Below are 13,384 nucleotides of genomic sequence, written 5' to 3' on the forward strand. Positions count from 1 at the left end.
ATTTAACAGAACAACGAACACTAAGGCGTGTTTCGAAACAATTCCAAAATGGATCGCACGAACATCAGTTATTTACAAGTAATCATGTTTCCCAACAACCAGGGCGTTGGAAACGCAAATTTTGGTTTCGAATTATAATTTCTTTTCGAATAACGTTTGCAATTTTCTCAGCCGACGATAAATCTGCGTAAATTTAATGTTTACTTTGAAGTAAAGCAAAGTTGTGATTGTTTTCATTACAAGTAAACAGGCGTCCCTTCAACCGTGCAGGTTTCGATCGTTTATGCAGTTTATTAGGCGTCTGGTTGTCCCTGGGCTTAGATGCCCAGCTGCGACTCGACCTACATTGCAAGTTGTTTTTGCGTTGCCCCACTGTGTTGGAATTTAACTAGTGCGTCGTAACAGTGTTGGTGTTAGTTATTTAAAGCTGTTAGCTGTTTAAAAAAATGAAAATTTTTTGTATAAAACGCATAAGAACGAAAGCTGAAGCGCATTTCGAAACCGCACCAAAGATCAGTGTTAGTCAAGCAAATAAGCCGTACCAGAAAAAGAATAATTCAGCGCCGCGGCAGTAGTGCAATTGTTATTATTTCTGGGTAGATTGAGCCCTGATGATATTTGAATGAAAAATCTTTTAACAGTTTATTTTATTTTATTTTTTTTTAAATTGACGCTTTATTCTGTAACCAATAGTTATTCACTCAAATGAAAGAAGGTTTTATGTCAAATTATTTTCGGCTACATTGATTTCAAAGTCTTTGTTCGGCACAGTTTTTCTTTGTCAAAGTTACGTGGTTCAGCGGAGGGCGAAATGGACAATTTCAGAAGGAGAAAGTTGTTTGCCAAGTAAGCTTAATTAACTTTTTTTTTTGAAAAAATGCTTGTTCTTTAATTTTAACTTTTGTGTGTTTTAAGTTGATGTTAAGTTTTGGTAGTGATGTATCGAAGCTTCGGTTAACCGAATTTATTTAAAAAATTTTATCAACAATAGCGTGTGGACCGCATGAAAAATTTTTAATACTATGAAGATCACAGTCTTTTGTGCGAAAAATCTTTTTTCTATAATTGTGTTTCACACATGACGTAACAATTAGCTATTACGAATGCGAGTTATTTGTGTAAGTCGTAGCATTTACGATGCAGTTGATTGGTGACCGCGGTCAAACACATTTCGTTGCGATACACTTATAGGTGTTTAAAAAACTCAACAATAATGTAATGTACATGTTCTGTGCTTATTCTTCACCATTTTTTTGAACATTCTATGACCCGGAACATCATTAAATTGACACTTGTATGCAGCGCCCAAATGCTCGCTATCTACGCATTATGTAACTATTCATTTTGATCACTGTCAAACCCATTGCGTTGCGATTATACTTCATAGGTGTTTAAAAAAATGCAATGATAACGTGATTTATATGTTGTAAGCTTGTTCTACACCAATTTAAAAAATTCTCTGGCCCGGAACATTATTATTTTGTCACTTTTATGCACTGCCCCAAATGTTCGCTGTAACAACGCAGAACGCACATCTTGAGATTCACACAGCGTAACCGCAGCTGTAACTATAAGTAGTAATTAGATTAGTGGTTCTTAAACTATTTTGGTCGCGCCCCCTTACTAGTCAAATCTTGCCCCCCTCTTAGTCCGACAACTCAAAAAATGCGCAATTCAAAAACAAGCTTTTTTTAACGTTTGTCAATGGGAGGGATGTGACTGCATTTTTGAAACGAAACAATCTGCAAATACTCTGCACTGCTCTTTTTTTCTAAACTTCGATATCTTTAAATATTTGCCGCAGATAAAGGTAGCAAAACTATTTTCGACAATATAATGATCAATTTTGGTACACAGTTACCATTGTAACAAAACTGATGTAAAGAGGGACAAACATCATAATCTTTCAAACATTTAAACAAAGGTTTCTTTGCATGGAAATACTAAATACAAATGGAACGCTGATTGGTCATTTTTGAAAATGTTTGCGCTCCCCCTTGCCAAGCATCTACACCCCCCCTCCCCACTTTAAGAACCCCTGGTTTAGATAATGAATTTAATGTGCATTTTACACAAGTTGTTTAAAGCCCTTTTCATTCATATTTTCACAAAATTTTATGTTTTGGGCACTTTTTTTCATAGCATTTTTCACTCTTGCTGTGTAATTTATTTTATTTTATTTTACTTGCTGTGTAATTTATTGCATTTTTCACTCTTGTGGTGTAATTTATTTTATTATCATTTTTAGAGACTATAAGAAGGATGAAAAAGCTTCAAAGAAACATAAAAGGTATATACAACGTTTATTGGCTTCTTATCAGTTGTCTTGGCTTCTGATCAGTGGTAAAACTTTAAAAAAAATGTTTTTAACTCCCTCATCTAAGAATGGTTTTTGGCTTCTTTAACAATCTTGGTGTTGCAGAAATAAAAGAAAATTGGGTTGTTTACTTTATAATTTTAATTTTTTAACAGAACCCTACAGTTTTCTGATAGCAGCAGTGATGAGGATAGCTTATATTGGTAAATATATGATTACTAGTGCTTTTAACTTCTGAAAACCGTTGGGTGATGTAAACATGTATTTTCTTTTTATTCAAGTTTATCATCGTCATCTGATGACTCTACTGAAGAAAGCAGTAGCAGTAGTTCCTCCAGCAGCAGTAGCAGTGACTATAAACAATACCAACAATTTCTGAAATGGTAAGTGTTTTGTTACTTTTTACATGCTGTTTACATCAGTCGGGGGGAGGGGGGACTTAACCATTTTTAATTGGGGACACAAGCTCTATAACAAAACTTCCATTTTTTGTGGTAAATTTATTGTCCTATGCAGCACAATATGTCATATTTTCAGTGTCCAAAAAAAAAAATCTTCAACGTTTTTCAAAAACTAGTCATTGTGACATTACTGTTACATAACAAAATAGAGTTGCGTCAGTAAAAAATTTTTATTAAGTTGATCTGTTTTGTGTCAGGTTGATTAGGTCAACATTTAAAAAGAGGTTTTGGTTTAAGGATTTAGACAAAAAAAATACAGTTGCATTCATTCATTTATGAGAACTGAAAAAAAATTTTTGCTAACTTTATGCAATGGTGTAAACTTTAAAATGCCAGTTATGTGACAATTGCACAAACAACTGTGTTTGCATGTTTCCATTAAAAACTATTTAACACGTCTTTAAATCTCCTAAATAGGTTGAAAAGCTTCACATCCTAAATAAAAAAAAAGCTAGAGTGTTTATCATTTGATTAGTTTCAAACATGAGGAAACCTCAAAATTACTTTACCTGACCTTTCATTTTTTTACACTTTAAGCAGACTTATGATAAAATTGTGTTACATACCCGACCATGCCATTTTTGTTTTGCAATATATTTTATCTATTAATGTTTGTTAAAATTTTTAAATAATAGACAATTGGCAACCTGCTTCCTATAGAGAAACAGCGAATAATTAGTGTCTGAATGAATCAATAGGTTTACAAGATTTTATACTGTTGTTTTTGTTTTTTTCAGGAAAGCAAAAAAAGACCAAAGGTTAGAATTTGCTAATGTCTTGTGTTATGTAACAAAGATTTTACCACTTCACTAATTTGCAGAAAAAAAATTGAGCGATATCACCATAAAAGGAGAAAAGACCGCAAACACTCAAAAAAAATGTTCAACCCAGAAAGCAACATAAAAAGTATGCTTTATAAGTTACATAAATTTTATTCTAGGTTAGTCAATTAAAAACTAAAGTAAAATACGTGTAAAATTTTTGGATATGCCTTCAGTAACGTTTAATATACTTTGTAGAATCATCAAGTGGTTTGAGGGAATGCCATGCATGTGATAAGCTGTATAAAAATGTCACATACCACTACAAAACATACCATCCAGACATGGACAAGTCAGAATTCCTGTATGCCAGTAGGGCGAAGAAAAACAGAATTGGAAAGTATCAAAATTTTGAGGGACACTTCTGTCCCATTTGCGGAAGGGCAGTAAAGAATTTATCTAAGCATTATGAAAATTTACATAAAACAATCGACACCAAATCCAAGCAATTTCAAACTCTTGTTGCAAAGACCCAGATTGGTTCTTTGCAATCTGTAATAACTAAATATGAGGAGCACTTATCAAAGTTTGGAGTAGGGAAACGCAAAAGAGTTGACAAGGCAGTGGCCCACTCAAATGCCAACCAAATAAGAACTTTAATACCAACTATTGAAGTATTTAAAAACCCCCAAAAGATTTTTGAAAATTTAGAGCAACATTTGAAAGGTGAAGGTCAAGTTTCATCGAAAGTTGCATATTTGTCTACATTACTGAATTTCCTTAGATTTTACAAAAACAATCAGTTTGATTTGATTTCCGAGAAATGTTTAAATTTAGTGCATTCGGAAACAATGGACCTGCATGCACGCATAAACAAAGAGAAAAAGAAAAGAGAATTTTACACTAAAGAAAAATCCAGAAAGAAGTTGTCCAACATAAAATCAAATGCATATAATGCCATACTACAGTACGAAAAAAGCGAAGAATTCAAGAGAGTTGCAAGAATTAGAGCCATGTCTGAATCCCAAGTTGGAAACGAAAACCTGCAACTATTGTATGGGGATATTTTCTGCAGGGTGATATGCAGACTAGGCTGTAGACCATCTGTAATGATTGGTCTCCTCATTAGAGAGCTCCAGGACTATGAAAAAACTGACGAGGGCAATTACTCAATTCTGGTGGTGGACCAGAAGGACAAGCAACCGGCGTGCATTGTTTTAAATGCACTTGAATTACAAGACATTGAAACCACCAGTAAATTGGCTTGGATGTATCACAAGATAAAACCTACAGGGCAGTCACCAGTTTTTCCAACAACGTCAGCAAGAAACTTAGCAGCAACAGGCTCATTTAAAATGACAAATGCAGAATTTTCAAAAATTTTTAAAAAGGTTATTCCTTTTGTGTTTGAAAACACATCTTTAACGGCGACTGAAGTACGAAAACTCATACACACATGGATGGCAGATGAGCCAAAAGAGGTTCAAATTGCTGTGGCAAAAGCCTCTGGTCATTCACTTGCTGTTGCTGACCAAGTATATAATGTACAACACCCACACAGAAGGGTTGAAAAGGCTCGACTGTTGTTGGAGGCTCGTGCCTCTACATCTGGTAAGTGTTGTGTGTGATTTGTATTATATTAAATATATTTCTTCAGTGAATGGTTAACTTTTTATTTGTTTTTGACAGATGTTCAACCAGCACCATCACAACAACAAGATGATTTGCAAGGTTTGCACTATTGATTGCCTCTGTATAGTTAAATGTTTAAAGACAAAATAAAATATGGTTAACCTTTCAATTGTTTTTGACAGATGTTCAACCAGCACCATCACAACAACAAGATGATTTGCAAGGTTTGCACTATTGATTGCCTCTGTATAGTTAAATGTTTAAAGACAAATTAAAATATGGTTAACCTTTCAATTGTTTTTGACAGATGTTCAACCAGCACCATCACAACAAGATGATTTGCAAGGTTTGCACTATTGATTGCCTCTGTATAGTTAAATGTTTAAAGACAAAATAAAATATGGTTAACCTTTCAATTGTTTTTGACAGATGTTCAACCAGCACCATCACAACAAGATGATTTGCAAGGTTTGCACTATTGATTGCCTCTGCATAGTTAAGTGTTTAAAGACAAAATAAAATGTGGTTAACCTTTCAATTGTTTTTGACAGATGTTCAACCAGCACCATCACAACAACAAGATGATTTGCAAGGTTTGCACTATTGATTGCCTCTGTATAGTTAAATGTTTAAAGACAAAATAAAATGTGGTTAACCTTTCAATTGTTTTTGACAGATGTTCAACCAGCACCATCACAACAACAAGATGATTTGCAAGGTTTGCACTATTGATTGCCTCTGTATAGTTAAATGTTTAAAGACAAAATAAAATGTGGTTAACCTTTTGATTGTTTTTGACAGATGTTCAACCAGCACCATCACAACAACAAGATGATTTGCAAGGTAATGAATACGAACAAATTACTAAAATATTGTTAAAGTGTTTATCTTTGTCTGGCTTTTTGTTTTGTAGAGGTCAAGTTTATTCGAGTAGTGTTCTTGGATGATGGTGAATGCGTTGACATCTACCGGATTACAGATTTGAAAACGGAAGGCCGAAAGAAAATAAAACACTTTGAAGAAATAAAGGTGAAAGATTTGTGCTTCGCTCGCTGGCCTGGAAACAAACTGTTTTACAAGGCAGGGAGAATTGCCAAAGATGAAGGTAAAATGAATTATCAGTTCTAATTTTGTTAAGCATAATAGAATCATGAGTTGTTTTTGAATGCTGGGAAACAGTACATAATTTAAGCTTTTTTTCTGTGAACAGGTCGGTCAAGCTGCACACATTCTGATTCAGAGGCCTCAAATATGTCCCCATCAAAACCAAAAAGCTAACAATGAAATGCAATTTCAGCCTTTGATTAATGTTGTTAGTTTACATTAACGTTTTTGAGTGTGAATGGTCTGATTATTTCTGTCAAGTGTTATGCTGTAAATGACTTAGTTTACTTAAAATTGCCTTCAAATGCTTTAATATTTCTGCTGGTACCAAGTGTACGCTGTGAATGACTTTGTTCACTTATACAAAAATTGCCTTCAAATGCTTTAATATTTCTACTGGTACCAAGTGTTTGCTGTAAATGACTTAGTTTACTTAAAATTGCCTTCAAATACTTTAATATTTCTGCTGGTACCAAGTGTTTGCTGTAAATGACTTAGTTTACTTAAAATTGCCTTCAAATGCTTTAATATTTCTGCTGGTACCAAGTGTTTGCTGTAAATGACTTTGTTCACTTAAAATTGCCTTCAAATGCTTTAATATTTCTGCTGGTACCAAGTGTTTGCTGTAAATGACTTTGTTCACTTAAAATTGCCTTCAAATGCTTTAATATTTCTGCTGGTACCAAGTGTTTGCTGTAAATGACTTTGTACACTTAAAATTGCCTTCAAATGCTTTAATGTTTCTGCTAGTACCAAGTGTATGCTGTAAATGACTTTGTTCACTTATAGAAAAATTGCCTTCAAATGCTTTAATATTTCTGCTGGTACCAAGTGTTTGCTGTAAATGACTTAGTTTACTTAAAATTGCCTTCAAATGCTTTAATATTTCTGCTGGTACCAAGTGTTTGCTGTAAATGACTTTGTACACTTAAAATTGCCTTCAAATGCTTTAATATTTCTGCTGGTACCAAGTGTTTGCTGTAAATGACTTTGTTCACTTAAAATTGCCTTCAAATGCTTTAATATTTCTGCTGGTACCAAGTGTTTGCTGTAAATGACTTTGTTCACTTAAAATTGCCTTCAAATGCTTTAATATTTCTGCTGATACCAAGTGTTTGCTGTAAATGACTTTGTTCACTTAAAATTGCCTTCAAATGCTTTAATATTTCTGCTGGTACCAAGTGTTTGCTGTAAATGACTTTGTTCACTTAAAATTGCCTTCAAATGCTTTAATCTTTCTGCTGGTACCAAGTGTTTGCTGTAAATGACTTTGTTCACTTAAAATTGCCTTCAAATGCTTTAATGTTTCTGCTGATACCAAGTGTACGCTGTAAATGACTTTGTTCACTTAAAATTGCCTTCAAATGCTTTAATATTTCTGCTGGTACCAAGTGTTTGCTGTAAATGACTTTGTTCACTTAAAATTGCCTTCAAATGCTTTAATCTTTCTGCTGGTACCAAGTGTTTGCTGTAAATGACTTTGTTCACTTAAAATTGCCTTCAAATGCTTTAATGTTTCTGCTGGTACCAAGTGTACGCTGTAAATGACTTTGTTCACTTATAGAAAAATTGCCTTCAAATGCTTTAATATTTCTGCTGGTACCAAGTGTTTGCTGTAAATGACTTTGTTCACTTTTATAGAAAGTCCTTCAAATGCTTTCATAATTTTGCTAGTACTGAGTGTTATGCTGTACATTAATTTTCTTTATTCACTTTCCATCAAATAAAGTCTTTACGCTTAATAGTTCTGATGTATTTACATAATTTTGGGGATTTTTGACAGTTGTGATGTGTGTTGCTCAGCAAACTTATGTCGTTTCCGATTGGTTCACTGGCCAACGAGGTTACCGCCATGGAGAATACTTAGGTTCGAAAAGTCTTGCTACTTGTTTTGAATTGAATAAGGGTCAACCTTTTTTGAGACGTCACCTAGAACGGCGCACGTTTTGGAGCAAATCATTCAATAAATCACAAACTATTTTGTTTATGAGTCTGAGAATCGCTGGGCTTTTTCTTATTGGTATCTTGTACCTGTAGGTCAAAAATGACTAGTGTAGCTTTTGCACTTTTAAATTAAATAAGGGTCAACCTTTTTTTGAGACGCGTCATTCGCCTAGAACGGCGCACGTTTTGGAGCAAATCATTCAATAACTCACAAACTATTTTGTTTATGAGGCTGAGAATCACAGGGCTGTTTGCTATTGGTATCTTGCATGTGTAGTTTAAAAATCACTATTATAACTTCCGTACTTTAAAATGTAATATGGGTCAAACTTTTTTGAATCGCGTCAAGCCGTTTATTTGCTTGTTTCAACTTCAATTTTAATAAAATTTTGCAACGTGATACCACTGTCCATTTGATATCGGACTGTGGAAACCGTTTGCTTTTAATTACATTGACTTTAAATTGGAAAACGAATAGACGTTTTAAACAGCTTGATCCTTATTATCAACTCAAATACTACGAATTTCAGTCCTATGCATACAACAATGTGTTAGATATTGAATGATTATCGTTGAAACAGGCCGCTAATCAGAATTTCAAGTAGCTTGACCCTTATTAACTCCAAAACTACATAAGCCACAACATTAATCTTTGCAGGTCTTATAGTGGATACCAACATGAAACAGCACAGCGAACTTCAGTCCTATGCATACAACAATGTGTTAGATATTGAATGATTATCGTTGAAACAGGCGCTAATCAGAATTTCAAGTAGCTTGACCCTTATTAACTCCAAAACTACTCAAGCCACAACATTAATCTTTGCAGTAGTATTAGAGGATGCCAACATTAAACAGTACAGCGAATTTCAGCACTGTACATCGAAAAATGTGTAGAATATTCGATGATTTGCCTTAAAACGGGCGCAAATTTTATGACGGTGGTTTGACGCGTTTTAAACATCTTGACCCTTATCAACTCTAAAAGTACGATAGCTACAGCATTCATGTTTGCAGTACTTATAGTGGATATCAACATGAAACAGCCCAGCGAATTTTAGCACTATGCATACAAAAATGTGTTAGATATTGAATGATTATCGTTGAAACAGGCGCTAACCAGAATTTCAAGTAGCTTGACCCTTATTAACTCCAAAACTACTTAAGCCACAACATTAATCTTTGCAGTAGTCTTAGAGGATGCCAACATTAAACATTACAGCGAATTTCAGCACTGTACATCGAAAAATGTGTAGGATATTCGATGATTTGCTTTAAAACGGGCGCAAATTCTATGACGGTGGTTTGACGCGTTTTCAACACCTTGACCCTTATCAACTCTAAAAGTACGATAGATACAGCATTCATCTTTGCAGAATTCATAGTGGATACGAACATGAAACAGCCCAGCGAATTTCAGCACTATGCATACAAAAATGTGTAAGATATTCGATGATTATCTTTAAAACAGTTGATTCGAATTTGATATAGCTTGTATCCACTGAAGTAGTAAACCTGCAACATTCATGAAAGTGCTCTTACGGGTCTATCCATCAGTTGAACAACACTATTCCGATATGAAATTTTTTTTTTAATTTTTTTCGCAATAGAAAATTTTGTTTACAGAAGTGAAATTTTATTTACAAACTCAAAATTTTGTTCTCAAAAGGGAAATTTTGTTTGCAAACTTGACATTTGGTTTACAAAAGGGAAACTATGATTTCGTTTGATGTTTACAAAAGAAATTGTAGTTCGTCGTGTTTCCGCCAAAGTTTTCACCTAGGATTGTTTGGCATTTTGATAGTGCATTATAAAAGTTTTCATAAAATCAACACCGAACATCTACCAAGCGTTTTCTCATTCCCCGCTACTTCCTAAAACAAATTAATGAATGCTTTTTGGTGTGGCAAGAAAAACATAAAACATGTAGCGTATTACGTTTTTCAATGATCGTCTTGACGTGGCTGCAGTATATATCTGCTAAATTTCAATTCGCTTGTATGTAAAAGTAAATACTAACATGCGATCACCTGTAAAAGACAAGGTTATTACGCGCTATACGTCAAAATAAAGAGAAGTTTTTCGGCATTGTCTGCTACATGACTGTGGTATTTGTCTGCTAAATTGCAAATCAATTAATTTAGTCCACCATTGCGACAATTAACAAGAATTTATATTTCCTAAATCGAAGTGTCCGACGAACATTTGCTACACCTACAGCTAAATCACGCAATTTGGGTTTGATTGTAATGCCAGTTGATGTAATCCAGTATTTCTATGATAAGATCGTTTAAGAACTAAGAATCAATCGCCAAATCAAGGCAAATTGTACCGCATATCTACATAGTCCTCTTGCGACACCATGCGAAAAATTGGAAATTTGAAAACAAAATTTCAAAACGAAAATTTCGTTTTCAAATTTTTTTTTTGTGTCGGACCGTGCTATAGGACATCTAAGTCTTGAACCGAGGCGCATAAATATGTCTCGACGACGGTGCCGGATCCACGGCACTTGCAGTGGGCATGGTAGCTACCATGTGTAACGTTTATGCTGTGACGTAGTGTTCACATTTACGTAATTTTCCATTAGGTAATGCAGAGTGACTTGCAGTTTTGTACCGCCCAGATAAATACCACAGTTCTCGGAACTGCCCAAGGAGAATTGATCGTAATCACATAATGACAGTATCGTAGCTCACGCGGCGGCATTCTTACACTGTTTTGATTGTCTATAAATCTTTGGTTTCTGTGGCCCGAATTCATTCCACATCGTGGAATCGCTACTCTGCGCTGGGCTTCTGCCTAGTGTAGTTTCACCATTCCATTCTATATTTTTGGTTCGCCTTTAGCGTAGAATCGCCGTCTGTTGCAGCCCACCATTGCATGCCTGCTGGGAACCAAAAAATGACAAATGTGTTTATACCCGTCCTGTCATTTGTGGTGCTTGCCGAACACTTGCAAGGAGTACACTGCCTGTTGATGAAGCCTTAAAAGAAAGCAATAAATAGTAAAGGTGGTGCGCGAACATATATATATTTTAGTATATATATATATTTATTGTATATTATCTTGCCAGTGAAATAAAGTGTTTACAACTGCAGGAGGTTCAATTACTTTTTTGGCCTTGAATAACAGTACATGCAGGCAAGCAAGCACAAAATTATGTGTGCAGAAGTGTTGCCATGGCAATATGTGTTAAGATGCAAAGGAAAAAGCAGCAATTCTGGGAATATTGGAAGTGCTAATAGCCATGAAAGGGTCAACGGCCTGCTGACCTGAAGCGGACAGAAAGAAAAACTTGTGCTGTTAATGCTCAACTGGGTCTAGCAATTCGTGCCACTGGAATCAGTGTAATAACTACGCAAGTGTTTCTCAGCTACCTTGACCTGCCCTCACCCAGTGCCAGCGCAATTGTTGAATTGACCAGAAATGCCTCTGTACACTTTGAGCTGGTGAATGAAAGCAATAGGCAAGCATTGCGCAATGATTGCATCCGAAGAAATGAACAATGTGGTCTTCCAGTTGAGCACCCAATCAATCTACAGTCTGACTGTCGCTACAATTTGCGCCAAGGCACACCTGGGTCAAGCAGCAAGCCAAATTGTGGGAATAGCAGCAGAAAATAGCAGTCCCGCCAAGGATGTTCTGGCTGTTTCAACCATGACAAGAAAGTCCAGGAACCCACGTTACATGAAGTCAAGGCAATTACTTTTTGATGAACATTTGCCAATTGGCAACTTGGAATGGGACATCGGGCGTGAGTTGGGAGCCATTCTTTCCTGTCACAACTTGCAAGTTGGAGAAATTACCACTGATACCAACAGCAAGCTATTCGATGGGCTTTCTACATCACTCCACCAAAACCAAGACCCTGTTCAAAGGCACTGCATTGTACACAGGGCAAGATCTCTCTATCGTGCAGTTCGAAAAATCAATTTCAAACAGCTCTTCCCAGAGAAGGACCATCAACCCAAAGTGAAGAATCACCACACCAAGAAGCTGGCTGAGGAAAAACAAACTCACCCAATGGCAGAATACGCTGGTTGTGTCAAGCAATATGACACAGACTATTCGGACATCAGCAGAAAGATGAAGGCGATTGTGAATGCTGCCATTAATTGCTTCCATGGAAATCACACAGGCTGCAAGGTCCACTCCTATGTTTGCAGAAGAAAAAAACCGCAAACATGGGTTTTCTGCAAGGCACATGGGATTGAAGATGACCCAAGAAGATCAGCTAAGATGGAAAAAAGAAGTCAGCAAGTTTTTCACCACAGCAAATGTCTCCAGGATGAGGCCTGGACTTGACACGAGCAAATGTGAAAGTGTCAACTCAACCTTCAGCTATGTCAAGGGTAGGACATACTACTCCACCTGCAGTGTAGTACTTATCAGTAAACTAAACAGCTTTTCATTTACATTTTCTTCTATGTTTCACAGGGTTCTAGAGAAATTCAAGATAATTGGATATTGAACGTTGTTGGTTCTTAAACAACATATATACATTTTTTGACATTCTGTGGGAATCTAGCATTCTATGGAAAATCAGCTAGCATGCAACGACTTTATCTTCCACTGAACCTGTTTATGCAGCAATGCCATGCGAATGGTACTCATGGAACACAGACAAAACGCAAGGAACTTTGTAATGGACATAAAGTAGCGGTGCTAACAGCATTTGACAGAACATACAACAATGTCAGAAGCGGTGTCCGACAGTCTTTGCCAAAAACATCAATTAAACCAGAATGCGGACTGTAAAGCAATTTCCGCAAGCTAACCCCAAGAAGAGAAGAAAACATTACTACTACTAAACAACCATTTGTGGTGTAATGCAAGGTCACTCTCTCTCTCTCTCTCTATATATATATATATATGACAGACCAGATTTCTTTGATATTGCAAACGTAGCATCACATTTTGTCACAACATTTACACCTCTCAACTCCCATCGGGTTGCATTCATGAAACTGAGAATCTCGTATGGGTCATAATATCATGATGCAAGGGCGGACTGTCACAAAACTAAACTATTAGAAAAGGTGAAAGCTAGAAACCCTTTCCACTTCGCTCAGCGAGCTATCTGACTTATCCACATTCCGTGGACGTGAATCGCAAGACATGTCATTTGTATAACTTTCCTAATATTTTACCGCGCCAAATCA

The 13,384-nt window shown here is 35.8% G+C and overlaps 1 pseudogene; it reads left to right on the plus strand.

The window, feature by feature from the left end:
- Positions 1-811: 811 nt before the first annotated feature.
- Positions 812-6,105, plus strand: LOC145889325 (uncharacterized; annotated as a pseudogene).
- Positions 6,106-13,384: the final 7,279 nt, after the last annotated feature.

The sequence above is a fragment of the Ascidia mentula genome, chromosome 1, assembly GCF_947561715.1.
Source record: "Ascidia mentula chromosome 1, kaAscMent1.1, whole genome shotgun sequence".
Lineage (NCBI taxonomy): Eukaryota > Metazoa > Chordata > Ascidiacea > Phlebobranchia > Ascidiidae > Ascidia > Ascidia mentula.